Source organism: Poecile atricapillus, chromosome 23 (genome assembly GCF_030490865.1).
Source record: "Poecile atricapillus isolate bPoeAtr1 chromosome 23, bPoeAtr1.hap1, whole genome shotgun sequence".
NCBI lineage: Eukaryota > Metazoa > Chordata > Aves > Passeriformes > Paridae > Poecile > Poecile atricapillus.
In genome coordinates, this window is record NC_081271.1 from 239 (window position 1) to 7,454 (window position 7,216).

The 7,216-nt window shown below is 54.4% G+C and overlaps 1 long non-coding RNA gene across 1 annotated transcript; it reads right to left on the bottom strand.

The window, feature by feature from the left end:
- Nucleotides 1–1,110: 1,110 nt before the first annotated feature.
- On the bottom strand, nt 1,111–4,182 carry LOC131587870 (uncharacterized). The gene is made up of 4 exons (XR_009279457.1): nt 3,320–4,182; nt 1,452–2,582; nt 1,330–1,373; nt 1,111–1,235 (listed from the first exon to the last, which is right to left on the bottom strand). It is a non-coding gene; the product is annotated as an uncharacterized LOC131587870 (long non-coding RNA).
- Between the last annotated feature and the right edge of the window lie 3,034 nt (nt 4,183–7,216).

Here is a 7,216-nt window from a genome sequence, read left to right on the forward strand (position 1 = left end):
GTGAGACGAGGGGACACGACAGGGAGAGAAAACTCTCTGAGACGAGCAAGTCCTCACGAGGACCGAGAGAATGCTGAACAAGATGACCGAGGGGGGACCGAAGGCGAGCCCGCCGGGCTCGGATGACCCCGGAGGAAAAAGATGCTAACGGAACGACTTATTCCGAGAACCGCGGACACGGATGCCTGAGAATCCTGTGGCTGGAAGCCTCTGCCTGCCTTTGAATCGGCACAAGTCCTTATCCACTATAAAGAAAGATGACTGCACACAGCTGTCAACACAGCTGAGAACAAGACCTAAGAAGACATCCGATCGGATGCTTCTGAAGAGAGATGCGATTCCGACGCCTGTCCGAGCTCCCGAATCGAAACTTCGCCGGCGTCGGCCCCGGGCCGAGGAACGCAAAGATGGGAGATGACCGGAAGGACCCCGGGGTTTCTCAAAAGCCCCTGGGAGGACTAAGGCAAGAGACATGTTACGCAAGATGCGTGGAAGACACGGAAGGCACGAGAGACATGTGACGACACACCCTGGGACTGCTCTGCCCTGCCTGCCTCAGCGCTGCGAGCCAAAGTGAGGCTTTCCCTCGATGGGGCCTATGGGGTCATTTCTAGAGCCTCCCCATCCCCAAAGCTCACTCAAAAACCCAAACCGATCTGAGTCCCGACCCGCCGCCCTGCTTTGAGCCCCTCTGCGGGCTCCGCTTATCTCTCGGGTGGCTGAAGACGTGAGTCACGGCGAGAGGCCGGTCAGGGGCCAAACGAAGCCACCTCGCCGTCTGGGAAGTTCTTCTCTCGCCGGGCTGTTGTCTCAGACAAGTATCATCACCTATGATAAAGAAAACCAAATATAAGTGCAGAATCTTAGTGGCATATTCACCAAAACCCAACTATGCTCCTACTCACCGTCTCTTAGGAACGCCCGGGTCCTCGGGCCGCACGCTTCAGCCACGCTCCGAGGCGGACGCCGTCGTCGCGGGGCACGCCTAGAATAAACAGCGAGGAGGCGATGCAGTGTCGCTAAAAGTTGAGCGCGCCGTCGCCGCTCCTCCCGACACCCCCGACTCGCCGCGACTCCTCGGCCGTGGCTAAAGGCTACCCGGACCGCACCTTCACGTGGACGAGGTCGAGGCTTCGTCACGGACTCCGGTAACATTTGCTGGGACTCACCGGAGAAGCAAACCGGGTCTCTTGGCAGGTCAGTGAGGGGGCCTCAGCACAACATCAGGAGGCAGCCTAAAACACACAAACAAGCAGGAATGCTGGAAGTTGCACCAGAAACTGAGACCCCAGCAAGAACAACTGCTTCTCTCCACCAACCGAGGCTCACCTTCACAATGCTTCGCCTTCGCTGCTGCTATCCGGCTTTGCTTCCTAAAAATAAAGACAAAGAGCAGAGCTGTAACACAGTGACCGGTTCCAGCCCCGCTGCAAAGAAAAACCGTGACCGACCTTCTCAGGGGGATCGCCTCATCTGGGACGGGGCGCTCTGCCGGGAGGTCGAACCATCCGCATCTGAAAGAAAGTTAGGAAAAAAGTCAAAGTGCTGCAGGGTAACTTCACAGCTCCAGACACCTTCTGCCAACATAAGAATACTACCTCGACTCCAACTACAGCCCATATTAAAAGTCTCCAATTACAAGTGCCCGGGACTTGTCCTTGAACACCTGCAACGGGGCCGGGCGGCAGGGCAGAGCAGTTCCGGACCGAATACCCCCAGACACCCGTGACACGAGGGGACACGACAGGGAGAGACAACTCTGAGACGAGCAAGTCCTCACGAGGACCGAGAGAATGCTGAACAAGATGACCGAGGGGGGACCGAAGGCGAGCCCGCCGGGCTCGGATGACCCCGGAGGAAAAAGATGCTAACGGAACGACTTATTCCGAGAACCGCGGACACGGATGCCTGAGAATCCTATGGCCGGAAGCCTCTGCCTGCCTTTGAATCGGCACAAGTCCTTATCCACTGTAAAGAAAGATTACTGCATACAGCTGTCAACACAGCTGAGAACAAGACCTAAGAAGACATCCGATCGGATGCTTCTGAAGAGAGATGCGATTCTGACGCCTGTCTGACCTCCCGAATCGAAACTTCGCCGGCGTCGGCCCCGGGCCGAGGAATGAAAGATGGGAGATGACCGGAAGGACCTGGGGTTTCTCATAAGCTCCTGGGAGGACTAAGGCAAGAGACATGTTACACGAGATGAACGGAAGACACAGAAAGCACGACAGACAAGTGACAACACACCTTGGGACTGCTCTGCCCTGCCCGCCTCAGCATTGTTAGCCAAAGTGAGCCTTTCCCTCACGGTGGCCCCAGAGGCCAGTTCTCAAACCTCCCCCTTCCCATAGCTGACTCAAAACCCTAACCGGTGTGAATCCTAACCCACTACCCTGCTTTGATCCCCTCTGTGACCACAGCCCTCGACTTATCTCTCCGAAGCGAATCCATCGGAGAGAGCGATCTGCTGCTAAGGAAAGCTGCCGCAGCCGTTCCCTTTTGTGTCACGATGAATCTGCTGAGAGAATCTGAAGTATCGCACTTGACGTGACCTAGAACTTCAGGAAACTGCAATCCTCCTAAAAAAAACCCAAACAGAAGAATCATTATAAAAGCATCTTATCACCCCTGAACTCCCAACCCAAAATCATGAACTTAAATACTCCCTGTGTTCAATAATGTTTTCTTCAAGGTGTTTTCAAAACCTCTGCTGCTTCAAATGCCCAAAAAATACCTGCTAAAAGCAGGCTGGAATAAATTGAAAGAGCCTCTTCGCTGAAATGAGAGACAAGCTCTTTAGCCCAGCTGATTCCCTTGGAGGGAATAATGCCCCTTAGCACAGCCTGGGGTTAATATACCCCTAATTGAGCCCGCCTCTTTTTCCCACGCTGCCTGGGAAAAGGGAGGCGGCAAATCCCACCGGGTATAAAAGCCCTCAGAGGGACCATAGCTGTTTGGCTCCTCTGAGTTAAAATTGAGGTAAGGAGCTCTGCGTAGAAGAAAACTCTTTGGGAAAAGACGGTGTTTTCTTTTTTTACTGCAATTACTCAGAGCAATGGAGCAAAGGAAAAAAAAAAAAGGTAAGAAGCAAAACTTTGTGTTTCAGCAGTGTTGCCGGCTAAGCTGGATAATTTATGGACTTGCATAATTATTTATTAGTGATTACTAAGTAGCACTCCCCCTGTGATTAATTAGGGTGGAGAAGAATTGTATAGATATGAATAGTGTCTCATAGGGACCTCTAATTAGGGCTCTCTACATTATAAATGAAAATAAGAAAAAGAATAGACTCTCAGCTGGCATTACCGTTACATACCTGCTTGGCTCGCTCCTGTTGGAAATATTTGGTGCCACGGCGTGGGTAGAAGTACCCTGAAATGCAGCTTTAAACCCTTGAAATGCTGTGTCCTAGTTTAGGGCAAATTAGGGAGGAAAACTCCAAATGGGGGTTTCCCCAGGGAAATGCCCCCTCCGTACCAACTGGTCCGGGAAAGGAAAAAAAAAATTCCTTGGAAAGAAGTGGAAAAAGCTGTTTATTTAACAGAAATTGAATAATATGAAATAATAAAACCTCTCACTGTTCGATGGGATGGCAAGTCTAGGAAGAAAAGTCCTTTTCATGTGGTGTAGCTCGCCTCGCTCGGGTTCTTATCGGTCCTTCCGGCGCTGAAAAGTGCCGAGGCCCGGGCCCCGGTGGGCCAAAGGCGTGAGCTCCCGGGGTTTGGCCGGGTGTTCGGTCCGGAGCAGGTTTGCACAGATCCAAGGAAACAAAAAAAGGAAAAAAAAACCAAAGGTCCAGGGAACTCCTCTGCCTCAGCTAGCTAAAACCAACTAAAAGCCAGAGAGAAGCTCTGTCCCACTGTCTGTCCGTGCTGCAGACACCACAGTCCAGGAGCGAGATATGTGGGAGTGATGTTTGTTCCTTAATGCAAACGGCGTGCTGCTTCTTCCCCCCGCTCTCGCTTTCGGAGCCGGTCTTAAAGGTGCAGAACTTAATATTTAACATAAACCAGACAATTGGGGATACCGGTATCATAAAGTCACCCCAGGACATGCTGGAAAAGGCAACGCTAAAAATGAGCAAATGGGGCAGCTACCTCCACTTAAACAGATACAGTGGTAAATAAATGGCTTCTCCCCTTTAATTTAAACCCGTCAAATATTGGGAAAAAGAGTGGTTTTCCTCACTTTAAATCTTTCTGGTGATTGAAAAGGGGGCATTTTTCGGTTAATTCAGACCCATAAAAAAGCATCATCGCTGCTTTCCCTTTCCACTTAAAGTGGAAAAAAATAGAAAATGGGCATTTTCTATCAATTAATATCTCTAACAGCACAGAAAAGGCAGAGTTACCTCCAATTGAGACTATCAAAATTGCAGGGGAAGTGGATTTCTCTTCAATTCAAACACAGGCGATTGGGGAAAAGGAAGCTTTTTCCCTCAGCTTAAACGCCTTTTTTCCTGATAACCCATCCCTTCTTTGGGGCTGTGGAGATGGAGTGGCGAGGTAGAAGACGAAAGCTGAAAACTGCCGCCCCCCCCCCCCCCGCCGGGAATGTGCGTGCTGCCCCGCCCGCTCGGGTGACCCTGCTCGGCAGGACGGGCTTTTCTCTTGGCTTTATCTTAAAGTGACGCTCCCCGCCCGGGTGAAACCGCCTGATCCCCCGGTCCCTGCTGGGTGCCGTGACCCTCGTTCCCGGAGGAACTCCCGGGATGCCCCCGCTGGCCCCTCTGGCGGCTCCCTGCGCGAGCCTTGCCCGGGTAAGCCTCTCAAAACTGCCTCTGCCGGGAGCTGCTCCCTTCTCGTCCTCACCGGTCACGCCTGAGGCTGCAGCGCCTTGGAGTGGGGGGGGGGGGGTTGGGGATGAGGCGCAGAAACGTGCTGCCGATCGTTCCCTCCCTTACGTGTCCCGCTGTCCGTCCCCGAAACGCCGGGGTGCTGGGCTTTCATTTCCGCCATAGAGAACCGGTCTCCTCCTCCGGGTGCCGTGGCCGAAATTGGGATTCTGCCGCATAAATCCCCTGCGTGCTGGGTTTGTGATTACGGAGGAAATTCCTCACAGGGTCCTAGGCGATTACCGGTTACTGACTTCCGCTTCCCTTGAGCGGTCGCGGGTTTGCCCGGCTCGTTTAGGGCTAATCCTGGCCGACCCCGAGCGCCCCCGTCACTGCTCTGCCCTGAATTTCAGTGAAATATCGATATAGTTTATAAATGCTCCCTTTGCTCGCCGCTCGGTCTTTCCCCACACAGCCGCGGGGCCCGGGCTCGCTCTGCGCTTTGATCCCGGCCCTGGCTGTCCCGCCCGGATGCTGCGGGTCATGGACACGAGCTGAGGACCGCTACAAATGTTGGGTTTTAAAGTAAAATTTCTATTACGCCCGGCTAAATGATCAAAATAACTACGTGTATTGATGATCACCAGGGAAAGCTTTTCAGGGAAGAAAATAGCCGTTTTGGTAGCGCAGATCCCGTTTTGACAATAATTGCGTTCATTTGGGTTTGGGAATCCTGCCGGTGTAAGACATCTGAGAACTGGTGTTTTGCAATTTGATATTTTGAAATTGGGTGCTTTTCATATTTTGGAACTCACTAGTTTACTATTTTGAAACGGAATCATTTTGGAATTTTGGAACCCCGTATTCTGGTATTTTGCAATTGGATTCCTTTGGAAATTTTGCACTCGCTGATTTGAAACTGCGTGACGCTGGTATTTTTGGACTTGTTCTGGTGTTTTAGAAGTGGGCATTTCTCTCCCCCTCCGCGGTTTGACAGGCTGGCACGGGGGGGGAGGCACGGGGGGCGCGGGGATGGCGGCAGGAGCCTCGGCGATAAAAGCTGTGATTGCGCATGCGTGGATGGCGTCAGCGCCGCAGGGCAGCATGGGGGAGTGGTGTACGGCAGCGGGAGTTTCGGATCGGCCCGGGCCGCACCGCTCGGATCGGTGTCGCCGGACGGCGGCGGCGGCGGGGCCGGCGGCTCCACGGGTGCCGGGAAAGCGGAGCCTGTGGGGCGGCAAGGCGGCGCGGGCAGCACAGAGGGGGTGTAGGGGAGCTGAGCTGCGGGAACGGCGATGCCAAGGGTGGGCGGGGTGGTGGAGCCGGGAACCACGGTGTCGGCGGGGGAAGGCGGGGCCGCGGGGACCGCGCCGCCGGAGCCCATAACCGCAGGGACGGTGGAACGGGGCGGGACCGCAACATCGGGGGTAGCTGGGACGGCAGGAGGGAGGCAAAAGCGGGCGGGCGGTGGGAGGGGTGGGAACGGAGCGTGCCGGAACTGGGGTAGGGGGAACGGGGGCCGCGTGGTCGGGGGCGCGCCGGTTTCAGTGGGCAGGAAAGGAGGGGGGCCGGCGGGGACAGAGGATGCGGGGGCCGCGTGGTCGGGGGGAGGGGTAGGAGATACGGGGGTTGCGGGGGTACGGGGGGCTCGTCACGCGTTGTGTATTGGCAGCACGCATTTCTACGAGTGCTCTGCAGGCTGGGAGGAGCTTAGCGGCCGCCACAGTTCGGCGAGAGATGTTATTAAAAAGCTTATTACCAACTGTGTCCCAAAAATCTCTAGTAAAAAATTCTGAGTGTTTTGCGTTTGGGAAATTAACTAGAGTCCAGGTTAGGAGGGTTTTTAGTTCTCGTTTAGGCAATTTACTTTGGCCGGCTTTTAGTGAGAATTTTAGTTGCTTATACAGCTTTTTTTCTGGGGTTGAATAGTTTTGACCCGTGATAGACTGGTTTGTGACTCACCTCTTATTTTAATGATGTCGGCTCGTCTCTCAGAGCTCGGGTGATGGGTGCTGGCCAGGCACCTCCCGTCTGTTCTCGGGTGTCACTTAGTAATACTCGCACATAACCACGCTGCAGAGTCGTCTAAAAACTACAGTGTGGACGCTGCAGCGGAAAAACTTTTAGAGAGTTCGGGGTGTAGATGCTGTGACAGCGTCTGCCCCTCGCTCGACCACGTAGAGGCTTTGCCCACCTAGCCCAGGTGAGACGTCGCCTCGCAACGCCCCCCTGAGCTCGGGGGCTCCACGGAAACCAGGGGTTCAGACGCTGCTTGGCAACCTTCACCCCGAAGAAACCACGCTGGGGATGTCCCGTGTAGCACAGAAGAGGCGTGGCTTTGCCACCCTTCTCGGTGCCGCGGGGCCCTGCGGAAACCAGGGGTGCGGACGCCGTTCGGAACGGGCGCCCCGAAAAAGCCACGCGGCGGATACCTCTAGA